The following is a 12186-nucleotide window of genomic DNA, read 5'->3' on the forward strand; positions in this document are numbered from 1 at the left end:
AAAAGGACTTTTGCCCACCCCGTCTCGGTGGGCAGTGCGGTTCGCCGGCTGTTAAATCTCCGCCAGGGCCGCCGTAGCATCGCGGACTACTTGATCGACTTCCGCACCGCCGCAGCGGCAGTCGGCTGGCCCGATAAAGCCCTTCAGGGAGTCTACTCGCAGTCGCTTAACGAGGACATGAAGGATCAGCTAGCGTCCCGTGACGAACCGGTTACCTTCGAGGAGTTAGCCACGCTCTCGCTTCGCATTGACAACAGACTGCGGGAGCGAGAGCGGGAGAGGAACTCCAGCACCCGTCGGCCAGTGCGGCGTGCGTCACCTGTTTACATCCCCCCGTCGCCACTTCCGGTTCAGCCATCAGCCCCAGTCGCTGGGGAGAGGGCTGACCCGGAACCGGAACCCATGCAGCTCGGGCGATCCCGGTTGTCTCCGCAAGAGAGAGAGAGACGTCGCCGCGCTCGTTCGTGTTTTTACTGCGGTTCCGCGGAGCATTTCATTGCCGCCTGTCCGGAGAAGGGAAAAGGCGACGCCCGCCGGTAAGTCCGGGGATACGGGTGGGCGGTACCTATAGTGATTCTAAGCCCCGCTTCCTGTTGCCGGTTACTCTCTTGCTCGGCTCCGCAACCCACACGTCCCGGGCGTTAATCGATTCGGGCGCTGAGCAGAGTCTCATTGATATGAAACTAGCCAAGCAACTGAATATTCCCCTGTTCGAGTTGGAGTCTAGCCTCCCAGTTAAAGCACTGGATAACCAAGTTTTCTCCCACATCACTCACCGTACCGCTCCTGTTACTGTAGTCGCCTCAGGCAACCATAGGGAAAGGCTCCCCTTCCTGACGTTCCATTCCTCCAGCATCCCCATCGTCCTTGGTTTCACCTGGCTAAAGCTACATAACCCACATCTGGATTGGGCTGGGCAAAATGTAATAAGTTGGAGCCCGTTTTGCCATGCCAATTGTCTCGTCTCAGCCCCGCCGTCAGCCGTTGCCGAGCCCACACGTGACGCGAGTGCTGCCGTGGACCTTTCTGTCGTACCGTCAGTGTACCACGATTTGAGGGAGGTGTTTAACAAGGACAAAGCCCAAGCACTGCCCCCGCACAGGCCATATGACTGTTCCATTACGTTGTTACCGGGCTCCCCCCTACCCACGAGCCGCCTTTACAATCTGTCTCATCCTGAGAAGGCAGCCATGGAAAAGTACATAAAGGACTCCCTGGCGGCCGGCATCATCAGACCCTCCTCTTCGCCTGTCGGGGCCGGATTCTTCTTTGTCGGTAAGAAGGACGGCTCGCTCCGTCCCTGTATTGATTACAGGAGGCTTAATGACATAACAGTAAAAAACAAATACCCATTGCCGCTGATCAGTTCCGCCTTTGAGCCGCTTCACGGTGCCACCATTTTTACCAAGTTAGACCTCAGGAATGCATATCACCTCGTCAGAATCAGGGAGGGCGACGAGTGGAAAACCGCTTTTAACACTCACTTGGGGCACTTCGAATATTTAGTGATGCCCTTCGGTCTCACAAACGCCCCGGCGGTCTTTCAAAACCTGGTGAACGACGTCCTGCGAGATTTCCTGGACCGCTTCGTCTTCGTTTATCTCGACGATATTCTGATTTTTTCCAAAGACGTGGTGGAACATCGGGCGCACGTCAGAGCCGTGCTGCAGCGGTTGCTGGAAAACAAATTGTACGTAAAGGCGGAGAAATGCGTGTTCCACTCACCTTCCGTCTCCTTCCTGGGCTACGTCCTCGCGGGGGGGCAGGTGAAGACTGACCCGGCTAAGGTTACGGCAGTCGTGCAGTGGCCCGTACCTGCGTCCCGGCGGCATCTGCAGCGCTTCTTGGGCTTCGCAAACTTCTACCGGCGCTTCGTCAGGAACTACAGCCAGGTAGCAGCGCCGCTGACCCGGCTGACGTCACCGAAGCTCCCTTTTATTTGGAGCCAGGAGGCCGGAGCAGCGTTTACCAAGTTAAAGGCACTGTTTACCTCGGCGCCGGTTTTGGTTCACCCCGACCCAGGGAGACAGTTTATTCTCGAGGTGGATGCATCTGACATCGGGGTGGGGGCGGTGTTATCCCAGCGCTCCGGCACGGCGTCCAAGCTCCATCCGTGCGCCTTTTTCTCCCGTCGTTTATCACCTGCTGAGCGGAATTACGACGTGGGGGATAGGGAACTGTTGGCTGTGAAGCTGGCCTTGGAGGAGTGGCGGCACTATCTCGAGGGGGCGGAGCACCCATTCATAGTGTGGACAGATCACAAGAACTTGACGTACATTCGTGCAGCCAAGAGACTGAACTCACGTCAGGCACGCTGGTCCATGTTTTTCAGTCGCTTTAACTTTTCAATCTCTTACCGCCCAGGGTCCCGCAACGTGAAACCGGATGCCCTTTCCCGGCAGTTTGACGCCGCGGGGGAGTCGTCCGCCGTGCCCACCATCCTCCCTGCGAGCGTCAAGGTTGGTTCCCTCACGTGGGAGGTGGAGGAGGACATCCGTCGGGCACTGGAGACCGAGCCGGACCCCGGCACAGGGCCCCCTGACCGCCGCTTTGTCCCTAAGGCGGCCCGCTCCAAAGTGATCAACTGGGTCCACAAGGGGAGATTCTCCTGCCATCCAGGAGGCGCGCGGACGAGTGCCCTTATTAAAAGGTATTTCTGGTGGGGGTCTATTGATAAAGATGTCAAGGAGTATGTGGCCGCCTGCTGTGTTTGTGCTAGGGGCAAATCTAACACGCAACGCCCGGCTGGGTTGTTGCAGCCTCTCTCTATTCCACGGCGCCCCTGGTCGCATATTTCTTTGGATTTCGTTACTGGTCTACCTGTTTCTTCTGGCAAGACCGCGATCCTCACTGTGGTCGACAGGTTTTCCAAAGCAGCTCACTTTGTCGCCCTCGAGAGACTCCCCACATCCACTGAAACCGCTAATCTGCTAGTCGACCATGTGTTTAGGCTGCACGGGATACCCTCGGAGGTCGTCTCAGACAGGGGACCGCAATTTACATCGCAGGTCTGGAGGGCGTTCTGTACATCCCTGGGAGCGAAGCCATGTTTGAGCTCTGGACACCACCCTCAGACTAATGGTCAGACTGAACGCCTCAACCAGGAATTGGAGGCCACTCTCCGCTGCGTCGCTGCCTCCGACCCGGCTTCCTGGTCATCGTTATTGCCGTGGGCGGAGTACGCACACAACTCCCTCACCTCGTCAGCGACGGGTCTCTCGCCTTTTGAGGCCTCTCTCGGCTACCAGCCACCCCTTTTTCCGGAGCGCGAGACCGACCTTGAGGTCCCCTCCGTCCAGCACCATCTGCAACGCTGCCGACGGGTGTGGTCGCGCACCCGCCGGGCCTTGGGCCTGTCCGTCGCCCGCCAGCGCCGCTACGCGGATCGCCGCCGCAAGGCGGCACCTGCCTACGCCCGGGGACAGAAGGTGTGGCTATCCGCCAGAGACATTCCCCTCAGGACGGACTCCCGCAAGTTGGCCCCACGCTTCATCGGTCCTTTTGAGGTGGAGCGGGTGGTTGGCCGCTCCGCGGTCAGGCTAAAGTTGCCCTCCTCGTTACGGGTCCACCCGACCTTCCACGTCTCCCAAGTCAAGCCGGTTGTTGTGAGTCCGTTGTGCCCGCCTCCTGCTGCCCCGCCGCCCGCCCGGCTCATCGGTGGGCATCCTGCCTTCACGGTCCTCCGCATCCTGGATGTACGCCGCCGGGGAAGGGGCAGGCAGTTCCTGGTCGACTGGGAGGGGTACGGGCCGGAGGAGAGGTCCTGGGTTCCCCGGTCCCGGATTCTCGACCCCGCCTTGCTTTCGGCATTCTACAGAGGCCGGTCGCCGAGAGGCGACCCTTGAGGGGGGGGTGGTGTCATGGTCTGGTTGGGCACCTGCAGGTCTCAGACAGCGGCTCCTCCTCCTTTAGGCGGAGTCCGGTTGCCCCTCCCTGGCTGACCACCTGTGAGCAATCGTGCCAGCGGTATATCAGACCTGCGCTCTCAACCACTCATCGCCTGAGTATCTCCTATTCCCATGTTAGTTCAGTGGAGCATCCTAAAACCTTGTCTTAACGCCGTGTGATGACTGACCTGTCTTTTCTTATCCTCAGCGATAGCACCCGGAGTGGAGATCTTGTTCCCCTCGCTCCCGTCCTCCTGGACCTGGGCCGCCAGCTGCTCACACAACGTGGCCTGCCCACCCACTGCTCACCTGCCTGCCTCCCCACGCCTCGACCGCTTCCGGGTTTTCCGCTCCACCTGTCCCCTCCATCTGAAACCAAGTAAGGCAATTCAATTCAACTGCGGAGGATTATTGGTTGTCTGCTGGATCCCTCTGATCGTGATCTCCTCTTGTTCCAGTGCCCCGGTCCCTACCTAGTCCTGTTTCTACCTCCCCGCTGTCCCCGCTGTTCAGCCGTCTCCTAGAGGTGTCTAGGTCGCCCTCATTTTCACAGACTAATCCTACGCGCCACTAGTGTGGTGGCGTCGCTTTGTGTTTCACCTTTGTTTTCCTGTGGGCGGAAATAAATCATTTGTTTTCTGTCACCTCGCTTCCGGGTTGGTTTCTGCGCCTGTGTCCATCCCTGTTCCCTCGTGCCGTTGAGCCGTGACAAGTGGTTGTAAATAAAAGACGTCTTTGTAATATAAAATAATAGAGTTTTGCCTGAGCTTTGTGTGAGACTCTGTGTGACGTGCAGCTGCAGCGCTGCGAGCTATTTTTAGACGGTGTGCGAACATGCAAATGAGCTGGTGGCTGGGAGGAGAATGGAGCTTTTCACTTCCTGCCCAGAGTGTGTGTGAGCCTTATAAGCAGAAGGCGTATTATTGCTGAAACCCTGTAAATAAGCTGCTGGTTTTGATGTTATAGCAATATAAATGGGTTTTGATTTATTGCTGTGAATATGTCCTTCATGAACTCATTTGCTAGTTGATTTATGTAATGTAAAAACCATTTAAGACTGGGTAACTTCAGTTTTGGGGGAGGATAAGAGAGTGTTCCTAGATCAGAGTAAGCTGCTGTAAGTGAATTGAAAACAATTTAATCAAAGCCTAAATATTTTATACTGATAACACAACTGATTTTAAGCCATACCTTGAGTAAGTAAAGTTCATGAAGTTTTATGAGCTGCCATGACACAGAGAAAGTGGAGTGTTTCACCCTGAAAGGATGAAATGATGCTCTGCCTTTGTAGTCAAGTTCAGACATAGGCCGTAAATAAATATGAGCCACTAATAAGCGTGACATAATTAATAACTTCAAATAATAAAGCATATTGGGTGAGTGACCCAGATAACAATAATTTATGAACACGCAATAAAGTGGATCTGTTAGAACCCCTTTGACATTTGTCCCTTCAACAATAAATGATTATTTTGAGTCCCATGCACTAAACAGTCCCATCCAATACTGATAAATTGCTGTTTTTAAATAGAGTACAAGCAAACATGCCAATGCTCCATCTTGCGACCTGTAATATAGAAATTTCAGAGGAGGAGGGTCGGCTGGAGGTGACCTGTAAATGTCACATAGTGACAGAGGAAGGTGTCTCGCCTTATGAGATGACAGTGTGGTCTGAGATTGAGATGCGTGAATTAAATGCCTATGTGCAACGTTGTCTTCTCCTATTTCGAGGCTTAAAGGAGATAACTGAGAATGAAAATAATCCAAATTGGGTGCCTACAGACGCGGCTCACTTTGCCCATGCTGCGATAGAGTCTGTAGTAGACGGTTTTGATTTTGATATGCTAGCTTGGGAAATAATGTAATTATTTGTGAAGATGTCTCCAAGTGATTAGTAGATTTAAGGGAGACAGATGTGTGCTTCAAAGTGTGTGGTTGAAATTGTGTGTGCGGGTGTGTGTTTGAAAGGCTTTGAAACATAGGTTTGAAATGAATAAAGCTAATCACAGTATTATGGTTTGACATTGAAGTAGAGCGAGCTATACAGCTAAATATTGAGGAGATTGGATTTAATTGATCCATTGCTCCCTCGCTCGGTAAATAACACGGTGTATTTGTCAGTTTGTGAGCAAACATGATATTGCTTTGGGGCAATTATCTGTGAAAAACTTAAGGATGTGTGAATGTATTTGAGCTGTGTTATTGTTTTGTGCCCCAAAGTCAACATGCAGTGTGTATGATTTTATAACATTTATATTACAGAAAAGTGGTCATTATAAGTGAATATTGAAAGAGGCTTGGTTAAGTTTTGACACACTGCGTTGGCTGTGTGTCTTACCAAGCAGATCACAAGGAGACAGTGACCCTTGGAGGAGTGAAAGTAATTCTGAAAGTTAACAGGCACACGCTGCAGGGTGACCCAAGAGGAGGAGCTGTATAACGTCACAAAAAGGGAGGTAAGCCTGTGTTCTAGGATAATGGCTGACGGCCCGAGCATGACACCTACTGGACACAGAGGCTATAAGCCTCTGAAGGAGCAGCAGGAACAGCTAAAAAGAGCCATTCGCCTGGCTTCTCCTGGATCATCAAAATTAGCTGAGAAGGAATGCAAAGCAATGGAAGCTGAGCTAAGCAAACTTATTGCTTCCCAACAGAGAGGGCTGGATGACAAAATAGCCCTAAGTCTTGTGCTCAAAATAGAAGGAGAGAGATGTGAGCAGCAACTGGAGCAACTGCAAACCGAGGCAGAGAAACGTTCAATTAACTGGAGAATTAACCAACAAATCAAGAAACTACAGCAAACTCATGCAAAGTGTTGCAAGTGGATGTTCTTGTGGAACGGAGCATCTTCCTGGATGGAGGAGGATGACACAGCTGAAATAGAAGATATGGAGAGCATAGTGGAGGCTTTGAAACAACTGAAAAAGCAAAATAAGAAGCTGGAAGACCAAATGAAGAACTGGATTCCAAAACCAGGAGATGCTAACAAGTATCACACAGCAGAGATACTTCCTTGGGCCACATTAACATCTAATGCTGTAGGACGAACACATATGATGCCTGTGATGACCGTTAGGAGAGGACAACTTCATGGCCCAGATGGACAGACTGCAGTGGGCGTTGGAGGAGTAGCTGATGTTGAATACACCAGGGCACCACTGGTGTTTCATAATGAAGGGCCTATGACAGTTAAATGTCAGTCCCTGAGTGGGGGAGGGAAAGAGATAGCAGCAGCAGCTGATGAAGGCTTGACCTTGCCTTCCTGTTCACATGAGAGAGGAGACAGGCCAGAACCCGAAGCATCAAGGGAGAGCCTGCCAGACCAGAGTGGAGAAGCAGATCGGACCCCAACAAACGAAGAAATGATTTCACCGGTGGAAAGGATGGCACAACCGGCTTTCATTGAGCTGCCAACACCAGCAAGAGAAGAGCAGGCCCAGACTAGCAGGTCAAAACACTCCAAAGCAACGGCCAAGTCAGACACATGGGCAGGAGAAGTATTCGGACGAATGCTTGAAGCCCCGCAAGGGCTATTGGAAGTATTAAATACGCTGAAGGCCGTAAAGGACAAAATGACCAAAGGCACGGCAGAAGAGGAGAGCGACAATGATTCATCTACCTCAGAGGAGGAAGATGATGACGAAGACAAAGACAGAGGAGGAGTCACGTCAGAGCCAAGTACTGTCAGGAATCTTAGGTCAACAAAATTGAAAAAAGAACAGAGACAGAGGAGGCCTATTTTTAAGAGTTCAAAAGGCAAGGGAAAATTGGGACAGTGTAAAACTGTGACCAAAACAGAAAAAGCTACTGACCCTCATTATAATTTGCCTTTAGTGGCTGGTGCAAAAAATGAACCAGTGTACCGCGCATACAAAGTAAGAGATTTGGAGGCATTGGTTAAACAGCTTCCACCTATAACGGGAGGAGGAGCAAGGTGGTTGCGTGAATTAGGCAGGCTAACAGAAGGAGAAGAGCTTGCGATTGGTGATTTTCGTGCCATTTCTGCGCGGTGTATGCTCGGTGGTGGGCTAGCAGATGTAGAGGCCATAGCCCGCACAACTCGCCATGCAAATGATTTGCCTTATCATGAAGTGCAATGTGCTTTGTCTGACGCAGTCCGTGAGAAGTACCCAACCCCTAACACAGGTGCCATACCTAAAATAATTTGGGACCCCCAAAACACACCTAGAGAGTTTTTAGAAAAAACCAGAGATCAGTGGTTGTTAGAAACAGGTACTCATCCGGGTAGAGAAGGTGAACATCGAGCGTGGTTTCGTTCAGCGGTGCTGGCAGGGCTGCCAAACCAGGTCATAGAAGATCTACAGAAAAATCCAGATTTTGCCGTAGCAGATTCGGTGCAGTGGGAAAGACACGTCTCACATCGTTTACAGCTGGAGCAGGACAGGGCGAACAAGCAGAAAAGAGAGTTGGAGGAGGCACAAGCGTCTCTGCTCAAATTACAGTTGGCGGAGGCCAGAAACAAAGCCTGCGAGAAGAAGAAAGAGGAAAAAGAAAAAACAGAAAAAATGATGATAGTTGCGACCCAGCCTGGTCCTGGGCCTGAATGGCCAGACAGTGGCCCGGCTCCCTGCACTAATGACGGATGGCCCGCCAATGCACCAAGGCAGAACCAACCCACAGGGAATTGGGGAACCGGTGGATCGTACAGAGGGCGTGGTGGCTCAGCGGGGGGAGTACAAAGAGCTCGTAACACGGGGAATCTTAGCGGTGGGCCTTGGAATGTCTGTTGGAGGTGTGGAGCAGAGGGTCATTGGAACAGAAATTGCCCAGAACGTCGTCAGAACTATCAAAGAAGAGGCTACCAATCCCAGGCACGTGGAGCTCCGAGAGCAAGAGATGGATATAGGGGAGCACATCAGGCCCCAAACCCGAGTGCAGCACCAGCCGCGCAGTATCCAGTGGCTGACTGGAGGGAGGACCAGTACTGAAGGGACCCGGAGGGACCAAACAGCATGGGAATGGCAGATCCCATGCTGTCAATGACTGTGGAAGGGACAGAATTGCCCTTCTTAGTAGACACTGGAGCAACATATTCAACCTTGAGAGCAGCACCAGACAGTGCAACGTTGTCCTGCCACACAGTGAGCGTGGTGGGTTTTTCCGGGATCCCAATCACTCTGCCAGTGACTGACCCAGCTTTGACAAAGCTGGGCAAGCAGACTTTGAAACACAACTATGTGATGTCATCGCAAGCGCCAGTAAATCTCATGGGCAGGGACCTGCTCGTGAAGTTGGGCGCCACAATCACATGTTCAGCAGATGGATTATCTGTGACTCTGCCAGGAGGACAGCATTTCCCGTGCCTGGGAACAAATTCAAAGACTCAATATCTGCTTCAAGACTGTGAAAGAGCAAAAGCCGATATCTACTGGGGGAGACTAGTGACGGAGGACGTTCTGAGGCAGTTTCAGCTGTGGAGACCCTGGATAATGAGCTTGGCAGTTTACTCCCCTCCGCGTGACCCCTACAACGTGTCTCTGTTTTATGATAAAGATAATGATGACACCTATCGTGAATTATTCCAGTCTGATCTTGAGGGTCAGACGTGGAATGTGCAAACACATGACATCTACATCGGACCAGAAGGTGTAGCCGCGGCTGTGAAATTAACTGATGAACAACTGCTTTGGTACAATGTGGGAGAAAATTCGGCACCCCACATTACATTGGCGGTCCACCAAGGTCATGGTGCAGGCGATCTAGGTCCAATGGTCAGGCGAGCACTGGACGACACAGGGTGGCAAAGAACCCAAATTCCAAACTTATCTTATGCTCCAAATTGTAAAACCTATCGCATAACTTGTGCCTGTGATGATACAGTGATCTTGGAACATAAAGAAATTTCAAAAACACATGGTGAGGAGTGTGTAGATCATCCTCACGCAGGACTGTCAAATCTCCCCGACAGTCTATGGTCAAAAGGGCCCATGGACGTTGGCCTAGCTGAGTGTCCTCCTGTCTTGTTCCAGCTTAAGTCAAACATACCAATCAATAGACCACAGTATAAACACAAACCTAAAGCGGAGGAAGGAATTACAGAAACAATAGAAGGCCTGCTAAGGGCCGGGGTGTTAGAGCCCTCTCACTCACTGTGGAACACACCAATTCTACCAGTGGAGAAACATGGAACAGGAAAATACCGCATGGCACATGACTTGAGAGCCATTAATGGAATATTACTCTCTACCACTGCACCTGTACCAAATCCGTACACAGCTTTATCAGCTATCACGTGTGACCAAAAGTGGTTCACGTGCATTGACTTGGCAAATGCATTCTTTTGTCTTCCTCTGCATGAGTCACTCAGAGACATTTTTTCATTCACATACAGAGGCCAACAACTCAGATACACACGTTTGCCACAAGGCTTTGCACTTTCTCCAGGCATTTTCAATCAGGTGCTTAAAGAAGCCCTGTCGTCATGTAATTTGCCTGATGATTGTACATTAATACAATATGTTGATGATCTTCTCATTGCAGCCCCGTCAGCAGCGGATTGTACAGCGGTGTCGTTCGTTGTGTTGAATAGGTTGGCGGAATGCGGCTTTAAAGTAAGTAAAGAAAAGCTGCAGTTAGTTCGCCCTGAAGTGACCTTTTTGGGCCGGGTAATCGCACACAAATCAGTGGGCTTGATGAACACACACAGAGACCAAATTTTGACACACCCAAAACCGCGAACTGTGAGAGAAATGCTTTCTTTTCTTGGTTTAACAGGTTACAGCAGGCAGTTCATTCCGGATTACGCAGGCAAAACTGCCCCTTTAACGGGCCTAATGAAGCAAGTTGGCGTTCGAAACCTTAAGGCTGAGTTGCCTTGGACGCCTGAAGCTGAAGCCGCATTTATTAGGGTAAAACAGGATTTGTCAAGGGCCTCAGATTTAGCCACACCCAATTATGATGAGCCGTTCTATTTGGATGTTTCTGAAACAAACTCAATTGTAAATGGAGTGTTGTTTCAGAAAAAAGGGGGGGGGTAGAGATGTGCTCATGTATGTAAGTGTAAAACTACATCCAACAGAAGCAAAGCATCCTACATGCACACAACATGCAGCAGGGGTCGCTAAAATTATCCAAAAAACAGCACATGTAGTGAGAGAACACCCACTAAAAATACTTACTACACATAGTATAGTGGCATACGTGAATTCACAAGCATTTTGTATGTCACCACGGGCACAACAGAGACTGAGCAAAGTCTTAGAGGCCCCAAATTTGACATTCACACATGAAGGAATTAACATGGCAGATTTAATGGGAGTAGGGGAACCACATGACTGCACTAAAAGAGCACAGATTGAGGAAAAGATTAGAGAGGACCTGAAGGCCGAACCCATACCGGGAGCTGAGGACTGGTTTACCGATGGATGTTGCCACCGAGATGAAGGAGGACTGAAAGCAGGGTATGCGGTGGTTTGCAGAGTAGAAGGAGATTATCAGGTCAGAGAAAAAGGAAGAATTGAGGGAAAGCAGTCGGCCCAGAGAGCTGAAGTGATAGCCCTAGCTCGAGCCTTGAGATTAGCCAAGAACAGGAGAGTGAACATCTACACCAATTCGGCATATGCATTTGGAGCAGCGCATGTGGAGCTGCCTCAGTGGAAAAGAGCAGGATTCAGAACAGCAACCAATGCACCTATTTCCCACAAACATGAAATGGAGGAACTGGCAAAGGCCTTGGCTGACCCAGATGAGGTGAGCATCATAAAATGCAAAGCTCACTCCCAAGGAACCAGCATGGTGGAAAAAGGAAACCAGAGAGCAGACAAAGCCGCGAAGGAGGCCGCAGGCTACAAAGGACGGAGACAAATGATACAGGTAACTCCAGAAGAGGAGATATCTGTTGACCTGATTGAGGAAGTCAAACGGGCCCAGGAGGAGGCATCCCCAGAGGAAAAGGGGGTGTGGAAAAACAAAGGAGCCTGGCAGGATGGACACTTGTGGAGGGGGCCAGACGGGCGCCCCGTGCTGACAGCCAAAATGGCAGAACAGAAGGTGGATGAGGCCCACGGACTTGCCCACGTGGGGATAGCCCAGATGGAAAGAAATTTGTGTCATTGGTGGCATCCTGAGCTGCGAGGAATGATAAGAGAAAAGGCCAGGATGTGCTTAATCTGTGGGGCACACAATCCTAAGCCAGCAGTAAAACCGGAAGTGGGTAAGTTTCGGCCCCCTGAGAGGCCGGGAGAGGAGATTGTTATTGATTTCACTGATATGATTGATTCCAGGCCTGGCGGTGTAAGATATTTGTTGGTGTGTGTAGATGCTCTCACCGGCTGGCCAG

General features: G+C 51.0%; 2 protein-coding genes across 5 annotated transcripts in view; one reads left to right on the forward strand and one right to left on the reverse strand.

Moving 5' to 3' along the window:
• Positions 1–12186, reverse strand: part of LOC112432493 (NACHT, LRR and PYD domains-containing protein 12-like) — a 773783-nt gene that overhangs the window by 169829 nt on the left and 591768 nt on the right. The gene's annotated exons all lie outside the window — the stretch shown is intronic.
• The window catches only part of LOC143416885 (protein NLRC3-like), a 127189-nt gene that overhangs the window by 17217 nt on the left and 97786 nt on the right, over positions 1–12186 (forward strand). The gene's annotated exons all lie outside the window — the stretch shown is intronic.

Source organism: Maylandia zebra, linkage group LG3 (assembly GCF_041146795.1).
Source record: "Maylandia zebra isolate NMK-2024a linkage group LG3, Mzebra_GT3a, whole genome shotgun sequence".
NCBI classification, from domain to species: domain Eukaryota; kingdom Metazoa; phylum Chordata; class Actinopteri; order Cichliformes; family Cichlidae; genus Maylandia; species Maylandia zebra.